The sequence below is a fragment of the Prionailurus viverrinus genome, chromosome B1 (assembly GCF_022837055.1).
Source record: "Prionailurus viverrinus isolate Anna chromosome B1, UM_Priviv_1.0, whole genome shotgun sequence".
NCBI classification, from domain to species: Eukaryota; Metazoa; Chordata; class Mammalia; order Carnivora; family Felidae; genus Prionailurus; species Prionailurus viverrinus.
Genome location: NC_062564.1, coordinates 168,646,968 through 168,668,356, shown reverse-complemented (window position 1 = coordinate 168,668,356; position 21,389 = coordinate 168,646,968). Strand labels below are relative to the sequence as shown.

Sequence of the window (21,389 nt, the reverse complement as noted above, 5' to 3'; positions counted from 1 at the left end):
CCTGAAATAGTTCCCCAAATCCCCAGACATGCATGCTTTCCCTAAGAAGGGTTTATACCCACATTCAGAGAGATAGAGAGGTACCCTCCTGCATTTTAATAACCCCTTTTAATACAATTTCTATAATGTTGGCATATCTATTTCCCCGGACTGCCTTAATAAATAACCACTTAATTTGATAACTTTATATTTTTCAGGAGAATGTTTTTTATTCAGACCCCCCCCCCCCCCCCCGCACACACACACACACACACACACACACACACAAAACCACAGTTTTCCAATAACACACAGGTATGGGTAGGGAGAGGTGTCTGTCCATCCAGTCCCAGCCCCTAGTCCATGTGGTTTTGTCAGCAATAAGAGGTGTGGGGTAATGTCCCAAAATAAAAATGGTGTTATGTATGTGTATGGGAAGGAGAGGCGTGCAAAAGCAGTGGGGAATAGTGGGGGAAAGAGACAGAGGTGGTCAGTACTGGGAACGCTGCAAGTGGGAGGCCACCGCATAACATTCGGTGTTGATCATACCGCCGTGGACACACACTTTGCCCATCAGTGGTACTAGCATCTTGGCAGTCCTGCGGACAGAGATGTTGAAAGTGGGAGCTCTGAGGGTGATCTTGGTACGAAGATCCACGGTAAATTCCCCTTCCTGCAACAGTGAGTCCCAGATGAAAGAATATTTTTGGTCCCCAACTGTCCGCCCATTCACGAAAAAAACCTTGACGGGTCTTTGCAAAGCAGGACACCAAACTCAGCTGGCATGTTTTTGACTAAGGTTTTATCGGGGACGGCGACCCAGACGGGGGGCGAGTCCTTTTAGTCCAGGACAGCCGCGTCCTGACACGTGACCTCCGCCAGGAGGTTGTGGATGTAGGTCGAGGGCGCCTCCGGCTGGCGGGCACGGGAAGGTGAAGAGCTCCAGCACGCGCTGTCACTGGGACCTTGGCTCTGCTGTGTCTGATGACTTTAAATAACAAATTTATTTTCTCAGTTCTGGAGTCTAGAAGTCCGATATCCTGGTGTCGGCAGTGCCATGCTCTCTAGGAATGCTGTAGGGAACAATCTTCTGCTTTTTCTATGTCTGGTGGCTCCCAGAAATCTTTGGCTTTTCTTTGCTTGTAGCTTTATCACTCCAATCTTTGCCTCTGTATTTACATAGCCTTCTTTTCTGCAGGTCTCTGTGTGTTCCCTCCTCTTCTTACAGGATCACCAGTCATTGGATTTAGGGTGCACCCTAGTACTGTATGATCTCATTTTACCTTAACTAATTGCATCTACAGAGGCCTTATTTCCAAATAAGATTACATTCTGAGGTCTGGGTAGATATGAATTTTTGAGTATACTGTTCAACTTAATGTACTACGAATAGTCATTTATTTTTTCAACTCAAAGCCAATTAGGAGTACAGACAGGCAGATTAAGGGGACTTCTGAGACTATACATGGAAAACAATGAGAAATGCTGGCTGACAATCTAACAATGAGGGAAAAGTCAAAAACTCTCAAACACGCTTATATTTTGTGTACATTATATCAGAGCCCTCAAATGTATATACATAATTATTCTATCAAGAATGTGTTTATCTGGAGGCATTGTCCCATTACTAGTTCTTAGACACCATTTTATAAATATTAACTTAATTCTTCATAATGAAACATTACTTTTTCTATAAAACAAAATATTCCTAAAAAATATTTGATTTTCTTATTATCTCATTTTCTCATCTAAAATGTCACCTCAATAAGAAAAAAAAAAGATGATAGATGTATTACTTCCAACATAAACTAGAACACTTTCTCAATAATATCAAGTATTTGTGGAGCATATCCTAATTAATTAGAAGTTTCTATATCATAATAATTAAGAGTGCAAACTCTGATAACAAACTCTATGGATTTGAAGCAAGGCTCTACACTTTATTGTCTGTGCTTTTTTTTTTTTTTAGTTTCTTTCTCTGTAAAATGGACAATATAATGGTACATAGTTCATAAGGTTGCTTTAAGAATTAAAAGATTATATGAATGTATGTCAGTGCCTATATGTGTGTATAGACGTATATATATAGGTATATATGTAATATATATGAAGGTATATACATAATATGCATAATATATAATATATTACACAGCATAGACATTATTATATGCTTACCAAAGTTCTAGGTCTTTTATTGGATCATGTCATATTATATTCACAATCAACCTTTAAATTAAATATAATTTTTAGCATATCTATTCTACAAATTAGAGAAAATGGTATTATTTGCCAAAGAGGTCAGTAATTTGCTGAAGGTCACACAGTGGAGCAGTTAGGATACTAACATAGGTCTTCTAGTTCCAAATATCATACAATCAGTTATTATATAATATCTCCTCACCACTTTATAGGTAATTAATAAACACTAGTTGATTAAGTCTATGCTCTGATTTCTGTTGATTTGACTTGTTCATAAACCTCTCAAATTTATGTTTCTCTTTAGTGGCTGAAAGTCACTTTATTAGTTATCTATCACTCTATGACTAATTACCTCAAATTCTAGCGGCTTAAAGCAATAATAATTATTTATTGTCTCTCACCATTTTTGTGGGTCAGGAATTTGGAACATTCTCACCAGGCAGATTGTGATTCAGGCCTCTTACTAGACTGCAGTCACATGTTAACTGGGGTAGAAGTCATATGAAGCCTTGACTGGATCTGGAGGATCCATTTCCAAGGATCCAAGTTGGTGCTGACTGTTGAAGGGAGATCTCAGTCCCTCTTCACATGGGGCTCTCCGCTCCATAGGGCTCTCTACTTGAGTGTCCTTCTGACACATAAGCTGGCTTTTTCTAGAGTAAATAAGAGATCAGTACAGAAGTTCCAATGACTTTTGTGGCCTTAACTTGGAAGTCACAAAACTTCTTCACTTATGCTGTATTCTCCTGGTCTCAGAGATCAGTCCTGATCCACATACAGGAGATTATTCAAAGGTATGAAGTTTTTTATGGGCTATTTTGGAGGCTGGCTTGTGTGCACAGCATGTTTCTGTCTCTAGCCTCTCTGTTTTGGTATTTCTCTCCCTTCCGATGGAGAGATGCCTCTTCTGGATCCTGTAGTAGTAACCTGCTCCCTGAACTCACTTCCCCATAGGTTTACAAAAGTAGAAAGGTGACCTGCCCAAGGACAAGCATGTGTCACTTCCAGCAGTATTATCCCTGCATGGAAATATACAGATTCAAAAGATCATCTGTCTAAATCATCCAACGAGCCCATAGGAAAACTGTCTATAAATTTCTCTTGCTTCTCCTGGTTCTTGCTCTTTTCATAGCCTGGGTGTTCAGTTCTTCCAGAATTTTCTGTGTTCTTAGGTATATCAGAGTTGTGTTTTCCTTCACCATCAGACAATCCTAATAGGTACATCTTCACACACACACACATGTCCAAGGATAAAATGCATGTGTGTGTTATATGGATAAAAAAAAACAGAAAGCCCTTTTTCGTTGTGGTTGCTTAGTGTCTCAGGCAACTGAATCATTTTGCTCAGGGAGACATGTGATCCCTGAAAGGGAGTTTAAAACCTGCCCTAGAGACACCTTTTACCTCTTCTTTTGTGAGGGCCTGCCATCACAGGCTGGGTGCTAAAAGACTACATTCCTTACAAATCTTGGCTTATTACTAATAGGAGTTCTGTTCATAGAAGAATTGTTGATTTAGTTAGCATTTTAGATTCATGGTTTAGTCCTGTACATATAAAAGTCAAAATATTTCTCTTATATACTATTGATATAATAATAATATTGGTGAATTTATGACTCTTTCATATGCTGAAAGATTCCCACATACTAATGTGTACAAGGTATTTCTTTTGTAAAAAAAATTTTTTTTCTTTAATGTAAATCCATTTCAAATGATCTGGTCTTTTTCTTCTTGCTTTCATTATTATAAACCATGAACACCAACTTCTAAAATATATTTTCTCAGCTGGAAGTATATATTATTAGTTTAGTCTTCAAAACTAATAGAAATAGACATTGTGTTCCAATCACTTTACAACCTGAAAAACAAGCTTAGGGGAAGAAGGGATAGAATTATGTGTGGGAAGGTAAAAACAAGGGTAATAGTTTCTGACACACTGTTAAGTGTGTGTGGGTGGTCAAGACACCATCAGCTGAGAAGCAAATATCAGAGTATTTATGTAAGGTGCTTTCGAAACATTTTCCCTCCAAATTAACGTGTTGAGGTTTTGGGTTCTTTTTTTCTTTTTTTTCCTGAAATGATTAATTGGTATCTACATCAGCTATTCCTTATAAATGAGTCACATGTAACATGATGAATCAGGTGCTAACATGGCAAAGGCTGTTAGCCTTTGAAGATGGATTTCAGTATACTCTAAGTAGAAATAAAAAGATGCCCCCTGTCGTTCGCTTGTGTTGAGTTTTGCCATAAACTAACAAACACACTGTTTGCCATAAACAGTGTGCCTGAAACACTCAGGCATACACAGGTATACATACGAACTTTCATAGGGAATATCAGCTTTCTTCTGTATCCAGCTAGGTGCTTGGATGTTTCACATGTGTAGTAACTGTGTTCTGACTGCTGATATCAGGGTTTGTGTATGTGCAGATTTGTATAAATACTTTTGGACATGAAAACATGTACATACTTGTTTTCATGTTTTATTATCTGTGTGGGCCTTGGATGTGTCTGTGTGTTTGTGTCTCACGTGTCCTGGTTGTTAACTTATTTCATTCCATGCTCCCTGGTTACTACTTCCTCATACCTGTAGTATTTTGCTTCTCTTCTTTCACCTCATCACCCCCATACAGAGTTCACATAACCCTTTGAATCACATAAGTCCCTTTTAGATTAAATGACCATTTGAGAATTCAGAATTCCTTTCTTTTCCTCCCATTTTCCTAAACTATTTCTCAGTGTTTTACAGAAATCTCTTCACTATTGTGGGTTGACAATATCTAAGATACATTTTCCTTGTGTGGGAGAGGAGAAAGGCAAAGAAAAATAACTGATATTCCATGGAAGGGAAATATAAGTCAAAGAGATATATGGAAGTCATCTTTTGGCATAGTGATTTTTTAAAAATTATATAGAAGCGGAGCACCTGGGTAGTTCAGTTGGTTAAGCGTCTGACTTCAGCTCAGGTCATGATCTCACGGTTTGTGAGTTCGAGCCCTGCATCAGGTTCTGTGCTGACAGCTCAGAGACTGGAGTCTGCTTCAGATTCTGTGTCTCCCTTTCTCTTTGCCCTTCCTCCACTCACACTCAGTCTCTGTCTCTCTCTCTCTTTCTAAAATAAGTAAATATTAAAAAATTATAGAGAAGCAATATATTCATTTATTCACCTAGCATTTATTGATCTTCTTTTGAGTAATAAGGTAGTGTTCCAGGCAATATGTAACAATGATAATGGTGTTGAGCTCTTCAAATTTTGCTAGAAGTTATGCTAAAAGAAAAATATCCAAATAAGTGATTTATTTTTAATAGGAAGATATCTCTCAAGAAGTTCTAATAGAAAGAGCACTGGACTTGGAGACTGAATATCTACACAGATACCCTGGCCCTCCAGCCCTCCATAATGTAGCCAGAATCTTTAGATTCAAATGCAAAAACGATGAAATTATGTCTCCTTGTCCTTTAAATGTTTTCTCATTGTCCTTAGGATAAAGACAGCAGTCTTTAACACAGCCTACAGATCCTGCATAGTCTGGCTCTCTTATTTCTCTAATTTCATCTTCTGTTACTGTTCCTCTTATGCTATATCCTCTAGGCACTACAGCCGTATTTCATTTACTAGACAATGCTTCATCTCTTAGAACTGTTGTCCATTGTATCTTTCTCTCTAAAGCACCTCTCGTTTACTTGCTTTTTAACTTCTACTCATCTCACTTAGAACAGATTAATTTCTGTGAGTTTCTTGAAATCCTGTTGCTTTCCTTTGGATTACGTATCTCCTTTTTAAATTGTATATTAATTTGTGTCATTAACATTGCACACTCCCACTCAACTATCTATGTCCCTGGCCATTGAATTCCCTGTGCCTATCAGTTTCTGACACACAGTTTTTGAAATGATCGGAGGAACTTATTTAACTGATTTGAAACAAAGTTTCAGCAATTTTAGAATGGGTTTAATAATTTAGTAGGTTAACTGAGAGAATGAATGTGCATTGAAACTTTGAGAATGCTATAAAATATAAGGTAGAATAATACTTAGAGGATAAAACCAAGAGGAAGAGAAGAACTGGTTGATGATATGGGTGGGGAGATTGAAAGAAATCATGGTTTCTTGTAGAAAAGAAACAATAAGAGGAAACACTCTCTCCATATATATGCATATATGGAGATATATATCTGTATCTTAAGATGGTTTGAAAGGAAATTTTAAAATTAAAGTTTCTTCCTTCATCTGTCTTCACTGCTAGCTGTAATCTGCAGTTGTGAGTACTTTAAAGAATGTTTTCACTTCCTGTGTGGTTATCACTGTTTTTCTAAATTATATGTATTTATTTCTATTTCTTGATTTATCAACTTCAGTCAATATCTACTAAGTTTAAATTATCATGTTAACTTCCACCTTTCTCCTTTCTAGTACCAAATTGTTATTTACAATATTTATAACTTCTCTAGTATTGTATCTATGACTTTAAGTAATATTCTTCAACAAATATTCCTTGAATCATGTAATTTAAAAGTACGCATTGACCTCATATTACATATGATAAAGTAGTATACTTATATTTTTCCTAATTCTCTGTACCTTTGTGTTTTCTTAATTCTGTCACATAGCATTGTTTGATTTGCCAAGTCATATTTTGTTTCAGTCTTTCAAGTTTATTGTTCTTGCCTGTGTTTTCACTATTGGTTGATTTTAAAAATTGAAACCAGGGGCACCTGGGTGGCTCAGTCAGTTAGGCATCTGACTTTGGCTCAGGTCATGATCTCATGGTTTGTGAGTTTGAGCCCTGTATCAGGCTCTGTGCTGACAGCTCAGAGCCTGGAGCCTGCTTTGAATTATATGTCTTCGTCTCTCTCTGCTTCCTCCCGTCCCCTCATTCATGTTCTGTCTCTATCTCTCTCTCAAAAATAAATAAACATTACAAAAAAATTAAAAAATTGAAAATATATCAGCCTCATAAAATATTAACATTATGTAAATGTGATTGATGTTATGCATAAATATTATTTAAATTATTTATTATAGTATTAAGCTTATAAATATTATTGCAATCCAAATATTGTCATGGGCCCATTGAAAAAGGGGATGTAATCCTACGTAATTGAAACTGTGCCAAGCAAAAGACAAATTCCAAGGTCTTAGTGCTCAAAATCATATTATATTTTAGTGTGCTCAATATGTGATCTTTGGGTTTCTTACATAGCTTATGGTTCTCCAAAGAGTTTCTAATTCCATTTTTTTGTTCTTACTGGCAGCAAAATGCCCATAAGTTTAGTCATATTGGTAAAATATTCAAGATCTTAATTATACAGATTGTTGAGTGGGATCCATCTTGTCCTTAAGGAATTTTTTTTTCCAGAACCTTCTGACTTCCTGTTTTTTGTTTGTTTGTTTGTTTTTGTTTTATTTGAGAGCAAGTGTGTGAGCAGGGAAGAGGGACAGAGAAACAGAGAGAGAATCTTAAGCAGGCTCCATACTCAGACTGGAGCCCAACAGAGGACCCTGACTGGCATCATGACCTGAACTGAAACCAAGAGTCAGACACTCACAACCAATTGAGCCAGTCAGGTGCCCCTTCATTCATATTTTGTAACAGAGGATGATCTTTCATTCTGCAGATTATATTTTTCTTCAGCTCAGAAATGCATTTTTAAGGGGCACCTGGTGACTCAGTCGGTTAAGCGTCCGACTTCGGCTCAGGTCATGATCTCGCGGTTTGTGGGTTCGAGCCGCTTGGAACTCTGTGCTGACAGCTCAGAGCCTGGAGCCTACTTTGGATTCTGTGTCTCCTTCTCTCTCTGCCCCTCCCCCACTTGTGCTCTGTCTCTCTCTATCAAAAATAAATAAATGTAAACAAAATTTTTTTAACTTATTTTTTCTTTTCCCGTTTATATTCTTATTTCTAGGATTCTTCTTAGACAGATGTTGTCTTTCCTATATTTATTCTCCTTTTTCCTTACTTTAATAATTTACATTATGTTTGCTTTTTTGCTTCATAATTATTAATTAACATATTGATATATTAATAAATGTTTATTGAATAAATATTGAGCTCTAAGCTCTGTGAATATAATAGGAAGCAGGCAAAAACCTTGTCCTTACATTATAGAGTCTAATACACCTAGTTAAGGCTTTCTGAGTGATTTCCTCAGTTCTGTCTTAGAGAACAGTAATTTTTCTTCATTTATGTTTACTTTATCATTTTTTAACCTCTAGAAAAATTTTAAATTTTTTGTCATGTTTCTAATATATAAAAAAAGTCTTTTTTTAAATCTTCTACTTTTTTCTTAGGCCTCTTCTGGTTTCATGATTTCAGTATTTACTTGAATAGCACCAAGATTTGTAATTATGTTTCTTACAAAACTTTAAATTTCAGAGATGTGAGGTAAAAGTTTTTCAGGTGCACATGGAAAAATCAGACCTGATCACAGATGAAGATGACCTAACTAACTAGTTGTATTGTCCTTCAGTATGGAAGCTAAAGTTCTATGGGTTTGATATATTGTAGGACACAAAGGAAGGGTAAGGGTACACACAGCACATTCCTCATTATCTTTCTCTGGGGTAGCGGTGTTCTTAATTGCCCAGCACACTCTCTCTCCTCCAATCCATTATCCATATTTGAAGGCATGATTAGAATACACTGGGGCAAACCTATGATCCAAGTGGGTCTAGTCCTCAACATTGGCTGTGCCTTGGCCAGGTCTCCTCCAAGAATCACAGTATCAACCTGGTTACTAATAGTAACCTGGAAGCCAGTGGTGTATCAATCTACAAACTGGATTATATACTTCTTTTGATTGTGGAAAGGTCAGAATAAACATTTTTAGGAACTACAATAATGTGAAACTCAACATGGTAAGAGTTACATTTCATGTCCTTATTGTGTGCTTATGGTGAGGGTAATATTGCGCCATTTGGTTCACTGGCTCTGCAAACCTTTGCCACAGAAAGCAATTAATCATGAGGCTTTTAAGCCGACATGACTGAGGCTGATGTGGCTAGAGGGAATGGGGTGCAAGTATAGCATTCAATATTGGTCTGGAATTCTGGCAGATCTATATTCAAGTCATTTTCAAATTTGAGGGAGGCAGTTATGGAGGACTATCTATCTAATAAGAGTGTTAACATTAGTGTACATTGGGCACTCAATACTGAGGGTATGTATAATACATTCATGACCAGGGTGGTATGTGTGGTGAGGATGGAATCATAGGGACATGGAATTTAGTTAGAGCTGTGGGACCTACGTAAATGGAGAATGTGAACTTCAACTTACTACTTTATTCAACCAAGACTTTCTAGAAGTGAGAGTTAAACCTAGAGTCTGTTTGCCCAACAAAAATGTGAAAAACCAAGATTTTTTTACAGACCTATGAACTCATTGGCTAATTTGTGAAACCTGTCCCAGACTAAGTCAGTAATTTTCCTGCCAATGGTACAGTGCTTTTGGACATAGTTACTGGAAGAATTTTCTTTGCCAGTGATGTGCTGCTTAAGGTGGAAGAGACAGTGGTTAAGTGTCAGTACAAACTTCCATCAGTAAATGTGGGTTTTATGTCTACAAGCAATACTTTGGAAGCAAGCTCCCTATCACACATTTCACTGAAAGTAGTTTAAGGAGTCACTTTCCCTAAGCTGCAATAGTCTTGTTACTTGCTAGATGACATGTTCCAGGCAGTAGTGCTCCCAGTCAATTGCTTGTCTGAGCACCAGCCTGCCTAATGTGATAGAGATGAATGCATGCATATAGCTATTGGTTAAGAGCTAAACAGACACAGAGTCCTGGTTACCATGCCAACAAGCTAAGGTTTGAGGTAAGTAATTCACTTAATTTTTTTGAAAGTTTGATTTTATTCTCCAAATGACCTCTTTTGGTTTAGATTGTGTTATTGTGTTTGTGTGTATTGGGATTTATTTTTTAGCATAAAGAGGTCCTCAAATCATCTCTAATGATACTCCATTTTTTGCCTATGATTACGAATGATGATTTAGACGGGTTAGCATAGGTAGCTGGTATACAGGTTTCTTTAGATTTGATATAAATAGGTTCAGGAAGGGGATGGGAGAGACAACACATCAAATAATTCAGAATATCTTAAGTATAATAGCCTTATTTAAAAAATAGCTAAATATAAATAAAGTAGGTGTACTATTTTTAAATAATGACACTGTTGTCATCATCATTATGATTGACCAATATTCCTTTCTCTGTAAACTTGTGTTTATTATATATTGATAAACTCTGATAGAGGGAAGGATATATTGGTTTAAATATTGGCTTAGATTAGATAGAATCCCTGTCATATGAAGATTGAAAACCTACTGGATATAATTATCTTACAGTAACTTTGGAAAGTACATCAACTTGTCAAACCTGACATCAGTTTAGCAAAAAGAGAAAATATTAAATAATGAAGATGGTTTATTATAAAAATCTTATAGTATTTTAACTTATTTTGCAAATATTTTCAGGCATAATTAGGACAGAAAATGAGCACAGTAGATGCAAACTGTCTTATGACAGTTCTTTCCCCTTTGCCACAAGAGATGTGTTCCATTTAAAGTCTTGTAAGTGCTGGCTTTAAAATAATGTATTGCCATATTTTATTTGCTCCTTTGTATGCTCAGAGATAAAATAACAATATCAAAGCAGTAAATACTATACAGAAAAAATTGATGGAAACAGTAGTATAATAGAAAAATATAACTCACTTTTCCTATTTATATGGGAATATTGGAACACAAATCAAAAAGAAGGGAGGTTCTGTGAGAAGGGATACATTTTTAAAAAGTGCCTATTTTCTTTTCTTTTTCTAGTTCCTCTTTTTAAAGACTGTATTGGGGGGGTTGCATCATTACTCAAACTGCATGGCATGACACTTCTAGAAGGTAGTATTAAAACACGAACCATGATGACAACTGGAAACACAAACTAGTTGTGTAGAGGTTATAAAAAGTGATTCTCCAAAGTGACTGTTTACTCCTTTCATTTAGCTTCCATGATTTTGCTCTAACTTCTCTTCAGTGCTTGGCAGAAGGATTTTTGCGCACATCTTTGTAAAAGAACAGTAAAGAAGATTTCAGTTGTTCATGACAGATGATTTAACTACATATGTCTTAAACTGTAACCTCTTTTTTTCTCAATTATTATGTTGATATTTATATTTTTATTTTTCCATTTTATTTAAAGTAAAATAACATACTTTATGAAATTTACCTTAAACATTTCCTTTTCATGAGATAGTGATAGGTAAATATAACCCATTGTGATAAATTATCTACTTTGTTATTACAGAATTTTGGCTTTCTTTAAATTGTCATGAGGCCAAATCATTTTTGCCTAGGTGCACAATGATGGCCCTAATAGTTAAATACAGAGCTATTTCTCTGACTCTTACTCCTGGCATATATGGTAAATATTTCTTTGCTTATACATTTTTTGTTCATGGTTCTAAACTATTGGCTAACTCAATAATAAGCCTTAAAGACTGGCATATGGTCCTGTCCCAGAGGATAAGTTACTCACTTCTTATGAGGGCTCTGGTACTGAAGAGACAGGGCATCATTCTAAGAATGATGAAGCCAGAACCATACCTTTTCCAGGGTCATGTACAATGAAGTCTCTGAAAATCTTGAGTTTCATGAAAGCAGTTGTAAATAGACAAATGTGTGTTTCTTACTAGACATTTACACCAAATACTCCAGGGTGGAAGAAGAAGAGACATTTCTACTCACTAGGAAGCTGTTTTACTGAAAATAGTTATAGGTCATTACAAACAACGTGGTTTATAATGTTGGTTTGTAAACAGTATAAAGACCCTGTCTCTCTCTCACTCTGTCTCTCTCCCCCTGCGCTCTTCCTGCCTCTCTCTCTCTCTCTCTCTCTCTCTCTCTTTCTACTCTTTTCTGTTTTCAGAGGGTGAGTTGATGTTTTTTAATGAAAGCAATAACTTCTTTGGAGCTCTCCTTAGTATCAATACTTCTTTCTTGAAACTTTTGGACGTTTAAGTGTTCAGCCCTATGTTTTGTCTAGCTATACTCAGTTTTTGTCACCAGAATAAATATACTTGCTTTTTATTTGACTGAGAACCCAACATTTGTGTAGTGTTGCCCTAATGTAAATTCTTTTTTTTTAATGTTTATTTATTTAATTTTGAGAGAGAAAGAGAGAATATGAGTGCAAGCCCGGGAGGGGCAGAGAGAGAGAGGAAGACAGAGAATCCAAATTGGGCCCTGTGCTGACAGACCCAAGGGCAGAGAGACCTGATGGCAGAAAGCCCAATGTAAGGCTCGAACCCATGGATGTAAGACTGTGACCTGAGCTGAAGTTGGACACTCAACCAACTGAGCCACCCAGGCGCCCCATATAAATATGTTGTAATAACCATTATTACTCTAGGTTTGCTGACTCTGCAATTTACTGAAACTTTTATTGCTCTTGTGACTAGTCATAGTGTATCTGCTCGTACATTTGTCATCATAAGGCTGCTCTTATTTTACTCTATCCTTGTAAGAGTTTGCTCTATGCAGCAATAAATCAAAGATTGTGCATATAAAATTTCTGGAAAGAACTTCATTAATTAAAACCTATTGAGAAAAAGATGATTCTCAGCAGGCAAAGTGCATCATTTCAGCAGTTTTTTCACTTAGTAACATCTATGAAATTAGTTTTCTTGTTACAATCAATGGCATCTTCAATTTGACTAAAAAATGGTGTAATCTACCAGCCTTCCAATGCCCTCAAGCATTTTATATCCAAAATGCAGACTTAATAGGGCCAGATATTTTAGAGAATGAAGTATGTAAAGAATATTCATTTTTTAAATAAAGCATCACATCATTATGGGGATACTAGGGATGTTGGAGAAATCCCAAGTGTATTACTACACTAATCAATAGTGTATAAATTAGCTCCTGGGTTATAACGGTGTCTATTTTTCAAGATCTGATCAGTCAGGGATAATTAGAATGGACTTGCCAGAGTTAAAAATATAATAAAATTCACAAAATCACAACTGGCAGAGTATTGCTGTGCACTGACAGATGTTTGGAAAAGTTGGAAATAACTCCCACTCGAATGGGTAAGTTTCACAGTAAAGTGTGACAATGACCAAAAGAGTCTAATTTTTTTGACCAGAATAAAAACTTAATAAGGGAGAAGACATAGCCATCTTGTTAAACTCATGCACAAACCCATTTTATGTTGAAACTACTTGATCAAAGTACATTCTGATAAAAAGGCCATTAAAAGATGGTATCCAGGCGCTTTGGCTATTTTCAGTGGGTGACCTTACAGTCCATTGTTGGTTTCACAATTACTGAGAGCCAGTGAGCATAGACTCTTTATGTTCTACCAGAATTTTGAAGGGGATAAGCCAAATCTGCCTAAGCCTCAGTACACAGAATTCTGTAGAGTTAGCATCAACAATGACTATGGCTGATCACATTATCAAGTAAATCATCATCTACACATCATTCAAGACAGAACCATTTTTAAAAAGAAAGATATATCTTGGAATTGACAGGCCTGATAAATCAAATCTAGGCTTCAAAGCCAAGAGTAGATTCAGTGAAACCATATGAAGCCACAAGTTGGCTCAGAGAAGCTATATAGTAAAATTAAACTTGTTTCCAAATGTCATAGGTACACTTAAAAGCCTCATTTGGTTGGAATTGAATAATATATAAATTAATTTATGTATGTAGATTATAAGGGGGAATAACGCTGAAATTTAAACATCCCATAGGCTCTGAGATTAGATATCCTTATTTTTCATTTGGGTCCAATAAATTAAATGATTCTGAACTTGAAGATAAAAAAAATAGCTAAAAGTGTCTCCTACTGAATTCCAATTCCTACTGAAGAACAAATGCAATTAATAAATAGAAGGAGAAGGGTGCAGCCAGGTAAGGGGCTGACTTTGGCTCAGGTCATGATCTCACAGTTCGTGGGCTCAATCCCCACGTCAGGCTCTGTGCTGACAGCTCAGAGCCTGGAGCCCGCTTCACATTCTGTGTCTCCCTCTCTCTCTACCCCTCTCCCACTAGCACTCTGTCTCTCCCTGTCTCTAAAAAATGAATAAAAACATTAAAATTTTTTTTAAATAAATATAAGGACAGTGGTGAAATGGAAATGCACTGGCCAGATCTCCCTCAAGGCAGGACTTGTTCCATCTGTCAGTAGACAGCCTCCAACTGTTAGCTCCTTCAGTGTTTGCCTCAGCAGTGGAGTGCTGCCTCACTGAAGGGATAGCTTTCTTAGGGTAGTCCCCATCTCATGACTGATGGTGGGGTATACAGGCCCTGCAATTTTGGTCCACCAAGGAGTGGACTGCATGTACTCTAGAGCTCTGCACAGCATTAACCAAAGCTTTGCTAGGACTGCAGTGCTATTCAGTGACTCACTGTGCTCAGTCCTGCTCCCTTCCCTTTCCAACTGCTCTACTAGTTATCCTGCATGCCAGACTCCTTCTCTGTGTCTGCTTTTAGAAAACAAGTTTGCAGAAAACAGCATACAAAAATGATCTCTGCAATGAAAATATCAAGCCCCAGCTCTTCTCTGAATGTCACAACAAACAGTTCAGCCTACAGAGGGTTTTGGTACCTTAAAAAATGGCAACTTATGGTGTCTACTTGTTGCACCAGGAACCAACTTTCTCATTGCTGTGCCAGAAAGAGTTGTATGTTATTTCCTTATTTTTCAGACACTTACCTATGAAATAATAGTTATTGGGCATTCTCTGGAGTGTGTGTGTGTGTGTGTGTGTGTGTGTGTGTGTGTAGTATCTAAAAAATACGGATAAAAATGATTTACCTCTAGGGCAAAGATTTTCAGAGGAGAGAAATGTATTTGTAAACTGTTGCAGATGACTTCTAGACTGGCTTACTTTTAACAGCTTAATTCAACACCTTCCAATACACCTGCTTATTTCCACTGAATTAAGCAATCTTAAAATCACAGCACAGAAAAATAAAGAGGCCTATTTTTTTAAAGGAAAAGTAAATGTATTATTAATCCATCCTTGAACCTCCCATTCTTGGGTTTAAAGGAGGTGTATCTCCCACTATGGGAAACTTCTTCTTCAGGACATATGTGGCTGGCAGATGCGGGATATGATTTCATTGCATAGGGCCCTTGTGTTCTCATTGTGCCTTGTCCTCGTTTTTAAGAGGGAAGTCAAGAGTGTTGAAGGTAGGTCTCAAGGCATCATCTAAATGTACATCATAGCAATCTACTCCCTGAAAGGTGTTCTTTTAGCAATTGCAATTTCCCCTTCTCTCACATTTCTAGTCCCTAACACCTGTCTATCAGATATAAAACTTCTTGTAACTAGCACCTCCAATGCTTAATTATGGAAATGGAAATGGAGATTCATCTCTTATAGCTTCAATTATTTTAAGCCCCAATCAGAGGACTACAGATCTAATTTATTTAATGCCTTCAAATTTTCTTAGTTATTAAATTAATAAATATTAGGAAAATTACTCATTCCTCTTCCTAGATATTTTTAAAAGGGAAATATATTTATTACTGAACCCTAAATATATTAATATAATTTCTATATTTTCCTTAAAGAAAAATACAACAAAAAAATGATATTTGCTCTTCTGTTTTCCCCTAAACCTGAAGATTACCTATATAATTTCAAAACAGAAGTTAGCAATAAAGTTGCTCTTCCCACCCTCCACCATACATAGCCTCTTAACTACCCACTTGTGCTTTCCAGTGGAAACTGCTAATGGTTTGATTATTATGATTTGAGAGCAAATAGTTTTTCTCTAGTTTATTTTTGGAAATAATGGTAAGCTCTTTTTGGAATATGTTAAATTTTGTGTCACCCAGTAGTGTCTGTTTTTCTTTCTGTCTTCTCTGATTTATCGGTTATTTTAAGAATGCAAATATGATCTAGGGTTAGAAGTTGATGTCAGATTGTGACTAATTCACCCATGCTCTATCTGCTGCTTTTTCCTTTCTCTGCTGACCCCCTTATTCCTTTGCACCATCAAATCATACCTAAATGATCAGCAATACTTCATGCTCTAGGACACTCTTAATGTTTAGTGGCTTAATATTGAATTGTCTTTTCTGCTAGACTGTGATATTGCTCATGTTTTTAGTAAATGGGCTTCAGGATGGTTCCCTGTGCATGACTATGTTTGTTGGTTTGGGTTTTATGATGGAAAAGTGAGGGCAGGGGAGAAGCTATCCTGTCTATTCCACTGATCTCCTTAGGCCTCCAGCCGAGTGATTTCTCTTTATTTGAAGAGTTCACTCACCTCTTTACTTGAAGAGTTACTGATCTTCTTGAAGGTGTGTTTTTCACCTGCTGTGTTACCAATATGGTAACAATAAAAAAGGAAGAATATGATTGGTTTGATATAAGTTTAGAGAAATTGCTGAATGGGCACAACTGGAAGGACTAGAAGGCGAGATGGTTAAGGATATTGGTGAGAAAGAAAATTAAATAGTGAATTCTCAAATTTAATTGGGTTTGGAACAAAGTACAGCTAACAGGATTTATAGGTTTGGATGAAATGAATGTGTCAACCAGGTGCTAGTAGAAAATGGATAAGATTCTTAAAAGAGGTAAGAGTTTATATACTAATATTTGGTCAGTCAAAAAAGCATGGTAAAGCTCCCAAAGACTGTCAATAGAGGGAATTCTCACCTTCTCTAGGCCTGAATGGCTATAGAAGGAAGGGATGGAGGTGGGGGGTGGGAGAACAATGAGAGAGAGAGGGAAAGGCTGAGAGAAAGAGAGGATAATGAGAATTTTACAATTAGAGGAGGCCATTGAAAATGGAATGTGGCCTTTGGTGGTACAGGGAGACAGGAGAATAAATTCTTCAACCTCGCTCTCCTCTCACCCTCTGACACCATGTCTCTTTGGCTGAACTCATCCAAAAACCAGAGTTGCAAGGGATACTGGTTGAGAAAGTACATCAGTGAGTCTCCTGGGACAGAGACCAGGTTAGAAAAGACAAGACTATAGATTTGTGTGGAGTATGAGGCTTCTTTTAGTGTAAGGAAGTGTAAAAGTTATAGTACTTTTTAAAACGCAGATAGAATGGATTTTAAGCATTCAGTGGTGAAGCAGTTTGAAGAGTGACAAGTGAGTGTGTGATAAAGTAGAGGAAGAGTGAAGGTCATTTGGCTTGCTCTTGAAGGTATGGAGTGAACTACCTTCGTTTTCTTGAGAGAAAGAGTTTTCCGGGGATATAGGACTTTCAGTGCTAAAAGTGTCCAGAGAGTCTGGGCAAATTGGGCAGTTGGTCAAACTTCTTGAAGGATAAGTGGATTTGACAGGCATTCCATGCAGAGGGAAAACATTAGCCTGGGTATAGAAATAGCAGAGCATAGGGAATGTTTGCAAGGACAACGAATTGCATTTTTGCTCTAGTTTAGAGTGGATTTAATAGGAAGAATAAATAAAATAAAAAAGTAGTATCACTAGGTTATAGAAGAACAAGAAGCTTGAACTTTATGCTATATAACCAGCATTTTGGTTTTCCAGTATTGATGTTGAATCTCACTGACTGATGTATAGATGTCACGGAAATAATACACAGGCATAGAACCTGTGTGTACCTCCCATCTAGCAGTATGTGACTTTTTTCTTTCCTTGGTTATCTGTGATTTTGTCATTTTTAGCAACCATTCAAACGATCTAAAGTCTTTAGATGAAATCTGTTAGTGTGTGTTTCTATACATCTATGGCCCTAATTGTCAAGGAAACTCAAGTTTCAAATATAGATTTTTTAAAAATTATCAGATGAAACAGTAATCAGTAGGATTAAAATAATTAAAATTCAGTTTCTCCCCTAATATTCAAGTTTTAAAATCCCAGGTAAGAAATTAGTGCCAGATAATGCCAGATGTTTTCTTAAATTTGGAAGAACATAAACATTTCCAAAAATCTGTCATTTGAATAAATCAAGTCAAATTAAAAATAGGAATGGCTGGAGGAGGGTGGGGAGACGGGTTAAATAGGTGATGGGGATTAAGGAGAGCACCAAGTGTTGTAAGGAGGTGTTGAATCACTATGTTATACACTTGAAACTAATATTGCACTGTATGTTAACTAACTGGAATTAAAAAAAAAAATCTTTACAGGGTCACCTGGGTGGCTCAGTAGGTTAAGCATCTGACTTTGGCTCATGTCATGATCTCACAGTTCTGAGTTCGAGCCCCATGTCAGGTTCTCTGCTGTCAGCACAGAGCCTGCTTCAGATCCTCTGTCTACCTCTCTCTCTGCCCCTCCCCGACTCATGCTCGCTTTCCATCTCTCTCTCTCTTTCTAAGAAATAAATTAACATTTAAAAATAAATAAATTAAAACTTTAGAAAAATAAAAAATAGAATTGGCTGTTAGAATATAGAATATAGAGTATAAAATAGAATATAAAATAACAATTCCTTTTTCTGTTTTAAATATAACTTAAACTTATAAACTGCCATCTTGAATGATCTAAAATGCTTCATTATGAATCACTTTTTAAAAAGCCTAATATCAGTTTAATACTGATACTGAGGGGCACCTGGGTGTCTCAATTGGTTAAGCATCTGTCTGACTCTTGATTTCGGCTTAGGTCATGATCTCACAGGTTGGTAGGTTCCAGCCCTGTATCGAGTTCTGTGCTGATGGCATGGAGCCTGTTTGGGATTCTCTCTCTTCTTTTCTCTCTGCCTCTCTCTCTTTCTCTCTCTCTTTCTTTCTCTCTTTGCCTGTCTCTCAAAAAATAAAGAATAACAGTTTTTAAAAATATATTGATACTGAATAATATTTTTTTTCATGGGATTAGTCAGTTCACTAAAATACTACTTTTCTAAAAACAGGGTTGAAAGAAGAGTCAACTTTTCAAAGTCGATGAGGATGTTCTGGGGTTGTCATGTGACATAAGACTTTGAAGTCCTAATGGATAGGAAGCTTTGCCTTTTCAAGTGGCCACTCATGCCCAAATTCTCACCAAAGCTGCAGAGCTGGTAGCTACTGTGAGACTAGTTTTCAGGCTTATTTGTCCACAAAGTACAATTCAAACATTAATACCTGAGATTGGTATAATTTTGTTTATTGAGAACCATAAATTAATTAAATTATCTCTATCTAGAATTTTTCCTATAAAGTAATGTGGAAAAATGTTTATTAATCATATATACCTTATACATCATAGACTCTCAATCGGTGTATTTTTAAAATGTTACCTTTGAAGGTCTATTTGCTGTCTTTATGCTCATCTCTGTAGCCACTTCCTCCTATGGTAGAATTACTTGAACAACATACTGCAATATTAATCAGTCCTAGATTTATATAACTCAGTATCATTCCTGTTTTCAGAGGTGAAATTTTGAGTTTTGTGAATCAGATAAAATAAAATACGTCAGGAAGAAACTGCCTGTGGATTAAAATAGTCAGAGGTCTAATGGCAACTTAAAAAATTGAGGCTAAAGTGCCATTATCCAGCTTTTCAATTATTTCTTATGTTAATATTTTCTTCTTGAGGTAATAGCCACATTGACCTTTATAGAACAGAAATAAACTAGAGAATGTTTCTATATAATGCTTTATTTATTGCTGTAAGTATTTCACTAGGATACTATGTCCACTTTATAGTAAAGAATTCTGAGCACTAAATAAGAATCAATGAGTAGGAGTTACAGGGAGGTCTCATCATCCTCTTGGAATACCTGTAAAACTGTTGTGCCATATATATTCATGTTGAAGTGTTTAAACAACTTGCGAGTTTTTAAATTGTCAAGAACACACTGGCAAATGCACAGTCAGGCCAACTTGGACCAAGAGAGACAGAGACTAGATTCCAAACTGCAAGAGGCAGCTGGTGAGGCTGCTCAGTAATCATGGGGAACATATTCTGTAATCCTCTCCTCTAAAGTGGCTAAGATGATGATAAAAAAGAAAGAATAACCCAGAGGGCATCTAGGACCTTTTGGCAAACAGATATCGTTCCCTTGTACCATCCCATCTCTGCACTCAGAGGGATTTCTCAAGGTCAACATTTGAGAAGCCATCGGAGAAAAATGTTCTGTTATATATTCTCCTCAGGCCATAGGCTGCCTACATTGATTATATTTACATTTTCATAACTAAGAGAGATTGTAAAAAATGTTTCTACTTCCATAGTAACAAAAATCTGACCAGAAAAAATTCGCCTTTTTACTTATACTTGCAGAAGTTCTTCAGCTGGCAACTCTTGTGCAGTTGTGAAGTTCCCTGTGGCAAGGTCAAGTTAGAAATCAACTTGCTACTTTTTCTGTGTATGTTGGAAAGTGAAAACATTTCTTTTCTTTCTCCCCCTTTTCTGGAGTTATTTCTTCACTGTTAGCAATTTCACATTGTACCTAGTATTACAAGACATATCTATTATTAAAATGTGTGAACCAATGTTTACTTAGAATTTTCTGACTCTTTGATTCTTTATATCTTTCCCAAAATGTAGTTAATTCTCAAGGTTATAGCCCTGAACAGATTGAGGAATTGAATCTCAATCCATACAATCAAGTCTTTCTATATTAAACGTTAAACTACAGTTATCAAGAGTACTCTTTATTGCTTTATTTCATTAGGAAATTTAAAGGAGTTGCCATGACTAAGTTCAGAGAAAGGAGTTTTTGTTGTTTTGATTTCAAATAAGTATTCTGAAGTCTCTATATGCAAATGGGGGCAATGACTGCAGAGTGTAATGGTGGAAGGAAAATGATCAACTTTAGCTTGGTAAGAGGACATTGGTAATTTCCTTGATTCATTTCAAATCGTGATATGTGATTAAGGGATTAGATTTATCAGTTTGGCTTCAGATGTCAGAACTAAGGGAAACTGGTGGATATCTTAGAGAGGCAAATCCAGTAAAATCAACCATGGGCTTAAGTAGACTCTGAATGATCACAAATTGCAGATATTACAGATTCTTATATTGAATGAGAGGTTGGACAGTATGCATACCAAGGCATTCTCCAACTTCAAAACTCGAAGACTACAACTTTTATAATCTGAGGAAGATATAAACTTAATCTGAGAAAGGTAAATATTACTGAGCTCATTTTAAAACTCTTTTTTTTTTAATTTTTTTTTCCAACGTTTATTTATTTTTGGGACAAAGAGAGACAGAGCATGAACGGGGGAGGGGCAGAGAGAGAGGGAGACACAGAATCCGAAACAGGCTCCAGACTCTGAGCCATCAGCCCAGAGCCCG

The 21,389-nt window shown here is 36.5% G+C and overlaps 1 pseudogene; it reads right to left on the bottom strand.

Moving 5' to 3' along the window:
* Positions 1-469: 469 nt before the first annotated feature.
* Positions 470-21,389, bottom strand: part of LOC125164900 (profilin-1-like) — a 29,591-nt pseudogene continuing 8,671 nt past the window's right edge.